This window comes from Rhipicephalus sanguineus, chromosome 2 (genome assembly GCF_013339695.2).
Source record: "Rhipicephalus sanguineus isolate Rsan-2018 chromosome 2, BIME_Rsan_1.4, whole genome shotgun sequence".
Lineage (NCBI taxonomy): Eukaryota > Metazoa > Arthropoda > Arachnida > Ixodida > Ixodidae > Rhipicephalus > Rhipicephalus sanguineus.
The window spans coordinates 133,788,133-133,800,746 of record NC_051177.1 but is presented as its reverse complement, the minus strand read 5'-3'; the positions used below and the strand labels follow the sequence as shown (position 1 = coordinate 133,800,746).

General features: G+C 47.8%; 1 protein-coding gene across 2 annotated transcripts in view; it reads left to right on the top strand.

Moving 5' to 3' along the window:
* LOC119383680 (uncharacterized) overlaps positions 1-12,614 on the top strand; it is a 73,761-nt gene that overhangs the window by 23,429 nt on the left and 37,718 nt on the right. The window lies entirely within an intron of this gene.

Below are 12,614 nucleotides of genomic sequence, written 5' to 3'. Positions count from 1 at the left end.
TTCCTGAATAATAAAAAAAGAGAAAAGAAGAGAAAAGAAAGAAAACAAAAACTCCGCTGATATCCAAAGATCGTCCAGGTGAGGTACATTCCTGTAGTCACTAGACGAGTTCCAATGCTTTGAAGCCCCAACACAACATGGGTGCATTCCTCCAGCCCATTGTCACACCTCACGTCTTCGGTTCCCCCCCTCCACATTTGCTCCTGAAGCCTGTGAGGGGATGAAGCTTCACAAGAAGGGATAAGCGCTTAAAGGCAGTCAACTCAAAAAGCTTAGTAAAAGTCCGGGAAGAGTGTACAAAGGCACATTCACTAAAAAACAGGTGGTCACGGTCTCCGGTTTGTGGCTCCAGTTAATGCTTATGAAGAAAATGGAGAATACCTTAAGATTGGAATGCGTGTGAGCCTGCTGTATGTCCGACAGCGTGCTCCTGAAGCGATGTCCGAAAAAATAATAAAATAAACTATAATAAAAAGTAAGAAAATAATAAAAAAGAGAGATCTTCAGTTAAGATTATCATTAACTTGAATCTTCCAGAGCACGAATTGAAGACAGTATGCCCGGATTGATGTTTAGGCCAGCCTTCAATGTATTCAATTTATAAATCATATAGGATTCGCGCTGTTCACGCTCCCTTGTACTGGAGAAACCACTTTGCAGGAGTGTAACCTTGATGGAATCAAATGGGTGGTTTTCGGAATTTATACGCTGAGACAGAGGAAGACGCGGAAGCGAATTAACATGGGAACGATGGTTATTAAAGCGGGTGCGGAAGGCCGTGTCTGTCTGACCTATGTATTGAATACTGCATACTCCGCACTCGAGGAGGTATACTACATTAGAGCTGTCACAGTTAAGGTTTGAGTGAAGAGAGTATTTGAAATTGGAATGCGTGCTTTCAACAAATTTAGTTGTCTGTACGTGTTTGCACACCTTGCAACGAGCCTTACCGCATGGCTGGCATCCAGTTACAGGTGCCTTATCGGTTTTCGAACGTACAAGGTAATCCTTAATGTTTTTGGGGCGTCTATAAACGACTCGCGGAGGGGAAGTGAAAATTCTTGATAGTCGTTTACTCTGTTGTAAGATGTTGTAGTGTCTCTTTAGAATTTTGTTTACGTTAGGGGGGTTGCTTCCAAATGTTAGAACCAAGTTTTTCCGTCCCTCTTGTTTTAATTCTTTCTGCTGATAAAGTAGTTGTTGGCGATCTAGGTTTGCCCCTTTACGTATGGCGTCGTTGACTATAGAAGGAGGATAGTGTTGCTTCGCAAGTGCGTTGCGCAAGTTATTTGCGTTGGCCTCAAAGTCTTCGGGGCGGGAGCAAATTCTCCTGAATCGGTGGTCTTGCGAGTACGGGATGCTCGTCTTGCAGTGACGAGGGTGGCAACTATCGAAGTGAAGGTACTGCTGTCTGTCTGTAGGCTTTTTGTAAACGGTACTAGTCAAGGACCCGTCTTTTACTTTTACGTGGACGTCGAGGAAATTGATTTCAGTTCTTGAGTATGTGTGAGTGAAAGTTATGTCTGGATGAGCTTTGTTGAAGGATTCTATAAAATTAATTAAGCTCTCTTGTGTATCCGTCCAAATGATAAAGATATCATCTAAGAAGCGTTTGTAAAGAAGGGGCTTAATTTTCTGGGTTGACAAGAACTTAGTTTCAAGATCATTCATAAAAATATTAGCGTAGTTGGGTGCCATTCGAGTCCCCATAGCAGTGCCATTTATTTGTAGATAGTATTGGTTATGAAACTCAGAGCTATTGAGTTGAAGTACCGGCTTCGCAAGGGTTTCAATTACTGTTGGACTTGGCGAGTCATCACATTTGTGCTCACTATAGGACTCTACTAATGTTTTGATGCCGTCTTTATGGGGAATATTAGTGTAAAGGGAAGTTACATCAAGAGTTACAAGAAAGGCACCATCAGGGATTTTTATATCGTTGATGATCCGTATGAAGTGGTTGGTATCACGTAGGTAGGAGGAGTGTGTAGGCGGAATGTCCTTAATTAGGGAGTCTATGTAGCTTGATATTGGTTCGGTGAGGGTACCTCTTCCCGAAATAATTGGTCTGCCGGGGTTTCCTTTCTTGTGTATTTTCGGAAGCATATAAAACCGTCCTGGTGTAGCACGTGCTACAGTAAGGGCCTTAGAAATTTTAGGATCTAACTCTCCGAGCTCCACAGTGCGGTGTTTATTATTGCTTGATGTTCTAGAGTTGGGTCTTTATAAAGTGGTTTGTAAAAAGAGGTGTTAGTTAATTGGCGGTTGCCCTCTTGGATATAGTCCGATTTATTTAATAAATATATATATATATATATTTATTAAATTATTATACACACACACACACACACACATATATATATATATATATATATATATGTGTGTGTGTGTGTGTGTGTGTGTGTGTGTGTGTGTGTGTGTGTGTGTGTGTGTGTGTGCCACATTAAGCGCGGAAATTGAGCGTAGGCGTCAACATGAGTAATCCGAAAAATCATGTGATGATGTGATGACGTAACTTGGTCATCGGTGCGCCAATCCCGGAGGCAGTGCAAAACCAGGTGGGGTGACAAATCTTGCATTGCCTCCGATTCTGGAGGCAGAGTAAGACCGTGTTCTTTGCAGAATGCTTTCGGAGGAGGGCATGGGTGGATCCGTACGTCGACTAAAAAGAAGCACTGCACAATGACTATGACGTCGTTTATCGACTGCTCTTCTTTCTCTTGATGCCGGTTCCGTAACCCTGATGTATCGCTGCATGCACCCATTCGCACAGGATCTTGTTCCATAGGCTAGGTACGCGCAAACAAAGTAAAAAGACCTTAGTGTTTGTTCACTGAATAAATAAAGCTGTGACTTGTACACTAAAATGTATTGGCAATTTGCAACAGCGACGTTCCAAAGGCAGATAAGGCACCATATACACGCTCTTTTAACCCCCAGCATGAACCTGTGCACTATTGAAAGCCAGCGGTGCGCTGAAGGGCACCTATGTAGTCCTGGCGTTTGCTGTTTTGCTCAGTTGCCAATTTTCTTTTATTGCGATAGCAATTGTATGGACAGTCTCAGCTGGATTTTGCCGTCGCCGTCGCCGTTGTCTTGCACCGTATATGTATGTATATATATATATATATATATATATATATATATATATATATATATATATATATATATATATATATATATATATATATATGACACATGAAGCCATGGCATGAGAAGCCGACGAGGAAGGAAGAGGTGGCGCGTGCATTAGATAATATCAGGCCTATAGCACTCACATCAAATCTAGTAAAACTCGTCGAGAGAATTTTACATAGCCGGGTAGATCGCTGGATGTCAGAAAAAATGACACTGAGCCCATGTCAAGTTGGTTTCAGGCGTGGTTGTTCCATTTGGTGTGCACATGTTGATCTAGAAAGTAGAATACAGCTTGCTCGATATCATAAACAATATTCAGCTTTAGTAACCTTAGATATCACCAAAGCCTATGACAGTGTGGAGCATGTGAAACTGATAAATTCGCTTCAGAACTTAGGACTGCCAGAATACTTTGTGGCAAGGGTCTATGCTTTCTTGAGGGATAGAGAATTTTATTGCTCGCAATCTGGTGTCAGTTCTTCAAAATATAAGCAAACGAGAGGCCTCCCGCAGGGTTCAGTGTTATCACCCTTATTATTTAATATTCTGCTATGTTCTATTCCCATACAGCAGAACGTGCAGGTGTATGTGTATGCCGATGATATCGCATTTTTCGCTACGTCAGCAGACATTCACACTCTTTACCAAACCCTGCAGAAATATATGAATAGCCTGGAAACGTGGCTAGAGGGTATTAATTTATCGCTAAATATTAATAAAAGTGCAATTGTTGTTTTCGCACAAAATGTACCAGTGCAAATTTCATTACTTTACCGACAAGCCGTGATACCTCAGGTCGAGTCAATTAGGTATTTAGGAGTAACCTATACCGACAAACTTGACTGGAGACCCCATATAGAAAACATGGCTACTAAGGGAGCACGCGCAGTAGGGATGCTGCGTAGGCTCAGCAATAAACGTGCCGGTTTGCGCAGAGACGTGCTCGTCATGATTTATTGCATGTACATTCGACCAATTCTAGAATTCGGCTGCGTTTTGTTTTCTGGCTCTCCGGCTTATAAAGTTCGACCATTGGTTTTGTTAGAACGTGAATCATTACGATTATGTCTGGGGCTACCAAAATTTGTTGCAAACAATATTCTATACGAAGAATCACGCCTGCCGTCTCTTATCAAAAGATTTCATATTTTAACAGTACGTACATTCCTAAAAATCTATGCTTCTCCACAGAGGAGGTCACAGTATGTCTTCATTAACCAGCAAGCCTCATTTTTTAACCACCAATGGTCTAGATTACGTTGCCCCCAGGTCATTTTTACACAGAGACTTTTGGACCCATTAAAAGTTCACCTCTGGGAAGTACAGATACTCAGCACTGTAGAAACAATTAGGATTGAATTTGATGATATATATCCCAAGAACGCGAAAAATTTACCATATAAATATCTAAATTGCATTTTGGAAGATCATCTGGCCACGTTAGAAACTAATACTGTGATAGCGACTGATGCGTCCGTTTGTGAAGAGAAGGCAGGTGTGGGAATTGTATCATTCTCTCTAGACTGGTCATTCTCGATTCGGTTACCGGACTTCACCCCTATTTACCAGGCTGAATTGCTGGCAATAGTCCTAGCATTGAGTAAATTGCCCCAGTGTCTATCAGCAGTGGTTGTACTAACAGACTGCCTCTCTGTCTGTTCTGCGTTAAGTGCACCTAATTTATCGAGTACCATACAGACGTTCTATTCGATGATTCCCAGGCATGTACGGCTGGTTCGATTAGTGTGGGTACCAGGCCATAGAGGGCTAGCACTCAATGAATATGCGGATGCACTGGCAATATCATCCCATGATGGCCCTATTTTGTCTGTATTGCCCACGTCAGCGTATGTCACAGCAGCGAGATTTGAAAAGCGTACCACGGCCAATAACTTCGATAAATCTCCTTTGTTTTCATCAGATTTCCCACAGCTAAAGTTTCCTTGGAAGAGCAGATGGTGTTCATCTAGGAAGGAAGAAATACAAATTACAAGGCTACGCTGTCGAGTCCCACCACTGAACTTTTACCTTCACAGGTCGGGTCTGGCTCAGTCACCGTTATGCCTCCACTGTAATGAGAGGGAATCTCTGGAGCACTTCTTTTTGACGTGCCGAAGATTTAAAACACAAAGAAAAAGACTACTAGAAGAACCCCTGCGGAAGTTGGGCTTGAATTTGTCACTTCCGGTGATTCTTTCATTTGGGGCAACCATATTTGGTTTTAGCCACAGGAGCGTTTTCAACGCTGTCTCTAATTTTTTACGAGAATCCAAAAGAATTGAATGTTGAGTGTAGCCTCAGTTGTCTTATATGCAACTGTATATATATATATTTTTTTATTGTTCTTGTTGTTGTTTCTATATAGGCGTTTTTTTTCTTTTTTCTCTTCTTTAAATCTTGCGAGTTTATATGTAAAGGCTAAACATTTCATTTCAGCTTTTTCCTTCACGAAGTGAATTAGTTTCCTAAGCAAAGCACCGTCCGCTTCATGGCCTATCCCCCGCAGTGGGTTGAGCCAAAGTACTGAGGAACCAACCAACCAACCAGCGTATGAGCCACGGCCCGTCTTTCATTCATAGCGTTACACAAGTCGACAGGATGAAGACCTGGCAGCCACTTCATCAGCCACGCATCATCAACGTTCCCAACAAGACGCCCTGACCACATACAGACCACCTGTGCAGATCATCGCTGCATACAGTGACCAGCTTCATGGCAGCATCATCGGCAGACCTCGACATCCCGAAGTACGCTGGATCGGCGGACGATGGGCCTGTAGAAGACTGGTTCCACCTTTTCGAGGTCCACGCTACCGCTGCATCATGGCCAGAACGGGAGAGGGTCAAAAACTTCAACGACTACGTCACCGGTGAGGCCTTCCGCTTTTACCTCACGCACATCTTCCAAAACAACGAATCTTGGAAAAAAATCAAAGAAGAAATGATCATTCGATTTAAAGAGTACGATGAAGACTTGTCCATAACCCACCAGCTGGAGCCTTTTCATCACAGTAACGAGAACTCTTCACGCAGCAAGCATATTTGCCAAACAAGACCTCATGTGAGAAAATTAGCGACGATTGTACCATCTTATGAATCTTCAGAATATCCCTCACACATTCGAACACCGACTAGGAATTTACAATTCCAAGCTGACAAGGTAAAGCATCTGCTGACCGAAACGCATCCAGACCCTTTTCCCAAAAGACCGAACCTACCGCCAGGTTTCCCATGGGCAAAGAAATCGGCATTTTCTACCTGTTCACTGCACCATAGTGCTCCAGACGTTATTGAACGACCAAATGCAGCTGATTCGTCACATCGCATACGTGCCGCACCACCTGGTTTTGCATCAAGTGGCGCTTCAGTTGCTCATAACGCTCATGGCACGCTTTCGTACCTACATTCGCAATCGAAACCTGGTGATGTCATGGCTGCTGCTGTAGCGTCCAGTGATCACTCACCTGAGAGCCAAAGCAATACAGAAGTTTCGAATTCACTAAACCCTGCGCGCTGCCAACTGATTGAAACATCCACAATGAACGGCATCTCAGAACACCCTGGGAAGGTTGCTGATGATTCTGGCACACTACTTTCATCGCCAGACACGCCTTACAATAGACCACCGAGTACCGACTGTTTGCTGATCACATCAACTTGCAAAGAAAACCAGACTCATCTTACTCCAGGAAGCCCACCTCAGCCAGTCCCGCAACAACAGCAATGCCAAAAGAAGAAGCTCGAAGAACCCCAGAGCCTACAACGGTTACTCGAACAAGGACAACGACGAACTGAAACTACATCTAAAGAACACTTGCGGCATAAAGGAGTTCTCCAGAAGAGACACCAACGAAACCGACAACAATTTCAACATCTGAGACACCTCCGCATTAAGGAGCGTCGCCAAGGATGCTTTCCGCGCCACAGATCAAGACAACTGCGACAAAACCACAGGCAACGACGAAAGAAGCAAGAAACCACCCCATGTTCTCGTCAAGAACACAGACATCGCTCCATCATCTTCGGTCAACGAACACGCAAACGAGAGTCAAACAGCGTGTACAAGCCACGACAAAGACCCCGACGCCTACGACATTTGACCTGCCAATGCTACAAGGTCTCCCAGCCGTTTTCGTTTTTCACGGGAGCTCAAGCCGTGTTTTCCTCAGCATGCAGGCGCCGGGGAACCCCATGTCACCTGCTGTGGAACAGCCAGCCACGCCCACCAGAGCTGTGCTGGACATCACCGGACTGCTGAACCGTGTTCTAAAGTACTGGCGAGGTCATTGAACTCATTAGGGACATGGAACTATTGGCCTGATTTTCTCGTATAAGACTCCTCGTTCACTTTTGTTAGTACCTCGCGCACTCTTTCGGGGGGAGGGGGAATCGTGTGACACATGAAGCCATGGCATGAGAAGCCGACGAGGAAGAGGTGGCGCGTGCATTAGAATAAAAGTATGGCGTATGAGCCACGGCCCGTCTTTCATTCATAGCGTTACACACACACACACATATATATATATATATATATATATATATATATATATATATATATATATATATATATATATATATATATATATATATATATATATATATATCAATGTACCAAAGCAAACTAATTCAGAAAGATGCTTCCGAAACGCGGAATCTAACCAGCGACCTATTGTACAGCGGCGCGAGGCGCTAACCAACTACGCCAGAAAGCGCAGATCCTTCAGGTAGCTAACGGCGAGCGTTATATACACACCCTTCCCCAATGGCAGGACTCAGAGGCGGCAGGCGCTTATAAGCGTTTCTTCATTACCAGCGAGATGGCGCGAGGAGGGCGTGGGCGAGCTCGCTCGCTTCTTCTTATATTTGCGCAGGGAGAACCTTGCCCTAGCGCTGTCTGTTCGCGCGGTTTTCTCGTGGTGAGGGGAAGAGGGATGTTTCACGCTTTCACCGTGATGTCCGCACTCATCTTACGGAGCGTACGAAATTAACTCGAGCTCAAGGGACGCCGCTAAACGAACAAACAGAAGATGAGCGCGAACTATCAAGTGTCACCAGCTCGACACTTGAAGCAAGCTAGTTTCCTTCGCTGCTTCGGCCGCCTTTGCAACAGGAGCGCTGTTCAAACTGAGAGTATCCATTGGCGAGCCTCACTTCGTATAGCATTAGTTTCTTGCTATCGCGTTCATTGCTTCGGCCTTGCGGCGAAACTGTAACTTTTTTCTTTCTTCTTATATAACTTTCGTTTTCTATGCCTTTTTTTATCTGTGTATTTCCATTTCTTTACGTGTATCAATCTCTTTATTTCTTGCCCTTTCTGCCTTTCCTCATCCTCCTCCTCCATTCCTTTCTTTCTCTTTATTTCTCGCTTGCATCCTACTTCTTTCTATCCCTTTCACTCTGAGTCTCACACTATTTCTTTTTGTCTTTTTCTTTGATTCTCTCTGTCTACCTCTCTCTCTCTCTTTCTCTCTATTTCTTTATTTCTCATTCATTCTATGACATGCTTTCCTCTCTAGCCTCCTCCTTTCCCTCCTCCTCGCCATCATGTCTGCCCTCCTCACGCTCAATTTTCTTTCTCACCCCCTTGATACATTTTAATATGCAAGGCTACGTTACGCTTTGCTAGCCTGTCTGGATAGCCGAGTGGTTCGGACACTCGCCTTCGAATCGAGGGTACGCGTGGTCGAAGCCCGCCTCCAGAAGAATATTCTTTCGCCCAGAATTTCTCTTTATATTTCTTTAAATCTCTTTCTTTCTCCCTCTCTCTCTTTATCTATCTCTCTGTGCTCGCTCATGATTGCTGCAGGCCACGCTAGAGGAATCGGCGCACGTGTTCTGGGAGCGAAGCAGAAGAGGACGAAGTTGAACAGGATGTTGAGGGCGTGTGCGGATTCATGATGATACTTTCTGTTTCCGACAGACAAGTTACGGCGTGTTGAAGCGGCTTCGCTGTTAAAATGTGCTTTAACGTCATCTGCTATATGAATACATGGTAACCAAAATAACGGTAATGTTATGGTTGTGGCCGTCGGATAATATGGGTTCCGAGGCGGCGTAAGAAAGACGACCGAACACATTGGAGACCAGGAAGGGACTACCAGGCCCTCTTCTTTATTCTGCGAAGCCGCCCGAGCGCGTGCGAGCTCGGCGTCGATCTTCTTCGTTTTCTTCGCGCGAAAGCGCGAGACACAAACCGAGCGTCGTCTACTGTCGCTCGTGACAAATGGGTTTACGGATTTGCTTTCTTTTTTCTTAGATATAACCTAATAACCCAACGTGCAAAAAGCGAAGCATAGCCCGGCATTCGGATTAGGAAATAAATGCAAATGAATTATTGTGGACCAAGAAATAGCTTGCCGCCTCTGAGGACTAAACCAAAAAAATTCATATTACGCGTCCCATGATCACTCACAGGTCCTCGTATTTGTGTACGTGTAATTCCGAGAGTCTTCGACGGTGCCTCTTTTGACCGAAGTGATGATCGATTCTTTTTTTTTCTCAGATGGCGTCCCATAACAACTTCATCTTCCATGAGCTGGCAGATCTACAAACTTTATCTTGCTTTCTAATGGCAACAAGTCGATGAGCACTAGACCACCGCTGTGAAAGAACACAGAAGGGGTATGCATAGATATGCTACGTTCAATTTCTCGGCACGGCCTAATGAAGCCAAGAGTCGATGATGCCAAGAAAAGCATGAAGTGTATCATGTGCAAGTTGTAGTGTATAATTAGAGAGCATAAATAGAAGCTAATCAAGATTGGCGAAAACAGTGGTGTAGCCAGGGGGAGGATTTGGAGGTTAAAAACCCCCGAATTTTTTTTCAAATTTTGCAGGCGCACGTATATACGCGTACCCATAGAAACACACGTACGAACATACATGAAGTATGGCGAGAACCCCCTCCCCTCGAAAATGTCTGTCGCTACGCCCGTGGACGGGCGTAGCGATTAGGCCCTCGGCTACCGGCCGGTCGCCGAGGGCCTATCCTACGCTGCCGCCACCGGCGTCACCGCTCCCGCAGCCGTGGCCCCACCCCCACTCCACCTGCGCCCCCCGGCCACAACACCAGTGACAATAGGGGTTCAGTTATCACACTCCTTGTGGCAGCACTCCGAGTTGCAATGGAATTCTTGCCCTATGACTGCCCCGTCCGCCTGCTCTGTGTCGCGGCGCTGGCCACACAACTGGCATTACCCTGTGATGGCGAGTAACTGTCACCGTGGAATTAGGCCGCGCATACTACAGTGGAACTGCAACTCACTGCGCCGCCGACAAGCAGTGGTTGCAGCGATCCTCCCTTTGCGCAGATACGACGTCCTGGCCTTCCAGGAAACGAAGGTTCGCGCGGAGGAGGTATCGCTGCCCGGCTGCATCGGCTATAGCAGTCGAACGCAGTGTGCGCTGCCTGATTGCAAGAGTCTGCCGTGCGGTGACGCTCTCCACCCGCCTGGGAAGCCGCGCTGCACATTCGCTCTACGCTTCCGCACGCTCTCATCCCCAAGGAACAATTCACAAGTGAAACGTGTGAGTGTGTGGCCGTCTTGGTGCGCGTAGACGGTGTTGAAACCTCAGTCGTGAGTGTGTATGTGCGCCCCGTCGCCGCGGCCAGCTACGCGTTCGTGCCGGCCCTAGTCGCTGCCCTCTCGCGCCACCACGTCCTGTACGGGGACTTTAACGCGCACCACGTCAGCTGGGGTGATCTGACCACCGACGTGCGTGGTCGGTACTTTTGTGACGCGATACACAGCGCTGGTCTCCTCGTCCTGAACAGCGGGGAGGCAACCTTCATCCGTCGCAGCACGGCTGCCACTGTGATCGACCTGGCCCTGGTGCCAGAACGCCGCTCTTACAAGTGTAAGCGACACTCTGACACGGGCGGTCCGATCACTTTCCGATCGCCGCTACTACCGTGCCACCCCAGCCGTGGTGCCGTCCGCGAATACAGGGTCGTGCGCTGGCCACTCTTCCGCGAGCTGTGCACGGGTGTACAGTCCAGTGAGGACTTCTTTAGCGCATCGATGACTGTGCGGAGCGTGTAACCACACACTGTGTAGTCCCAGCCGGAACGCCATGCCCGGACACCAGACTCCTCAACCTTCGAGCAGGTCGCCAGCTCGCTCAAAGGCGGGCACTCCGCTCCTCTGGCTCCGGTGCGTGGACTGAGTATAACCGCCTCGACGCCGTGTACCGATGCCACGCGCAACGACTGCGCGACCGCAGTTGGACGGGCGTGTGCTCCTGTCTCCGTGACCCGCGCCAGCGCTTCCGCGGATGGCACATCGTGAGGGTCATGATCTCACCCGAACGTCTCGAGCTTTCCTGTCCTAGCCATCGCGGTAGCACGTAAAATCACGGAGTTAGAGCTCGCTGAGCTCATCGCCACGTCCTTCGAACTTCCGCCTCTTGCTGCCCAGGCTCCTGCGCTCGCCTTGGTCCACACCGCCCTGCCCCTCCCACCTCCCGAACTGGCTCTTACGGCTTGCAACCGCTCCCTTCGGGAGGAGGATTTCACCCTCTCCGAACTGGAGCGGGTAATCCAATGGATCGAGGACGGAGCGCCCCTGGTGCGGACGGCATAACACACCAGCTACTGAGAAACTTGGACCCTCCCTGCGCCCTCTCTTGTTAGAGGCATACAACCAAGTTTTCTCAACTCCACGCCTCCCGGATCAGTGGCGCTCTGCGGTCGTTGTGCCGGTCCTAAAGCGAGGTAAGCCGCCCCGCGAACTAAGGTCGTATCGGCCCATTTCCCTTATATCCGCGGCTGGGAAAACCATGTAGGGAATGACCCTTTACCGTCTGCAATGGATCGCGGCGGTGCGCGGCGTGTTCCCACCCGAACAGTGTGGCTTCCGACATCACCGTGCAACAGCTGACTGCCTCTCTGCCGTCGTCAGCACGCTGGAGCAGGCCCTACACGATGAGGAGATGGCCATGCTCCTCCTGCTTGACGTCCAGTCGGCATTCGACTCGCTTCCCCATGCGTCCATCATCAGTGCTGTCCGCGCGCTCTGTGTTGAGGGCAGGCTCCTGAACTATGTCCGACCTTTCCTCACAGACTGGACGTTTGCTGTGCGCGTGGGGAGAGCGACAAGTTCATCGCGCCCCGTTAACTCTGGTGTGCCACAGGGCAGCGCATTAAGCCCGTTTTTGTTCAACCTGGTGGTCGCACCTCTCGTGAAGTGCCTCCCATAAACGGCTAACTTCCCTGTGGGCGCGGTGATATATGCCGACGACGTCGCCCTATACGTGCGCTGCCTCACACGGAAGTGCGGAGCCGTGCGCGACTGCATTTAGGCAGCTCTCGTTTGTGTTGCTCCTTTTTTGGAGAGCATCGGCCTGGCACTCTCTCCCACGAAGACTGAGGCACTCGTGGTGCATCCCAGAGCTGGTGCGCGCCGCCACCTACCGTGCCTTCAACTCCACGGTCCGCCGATCGCCTGGCGAAGCTGCGCGTACTACCTCGGGCTCACC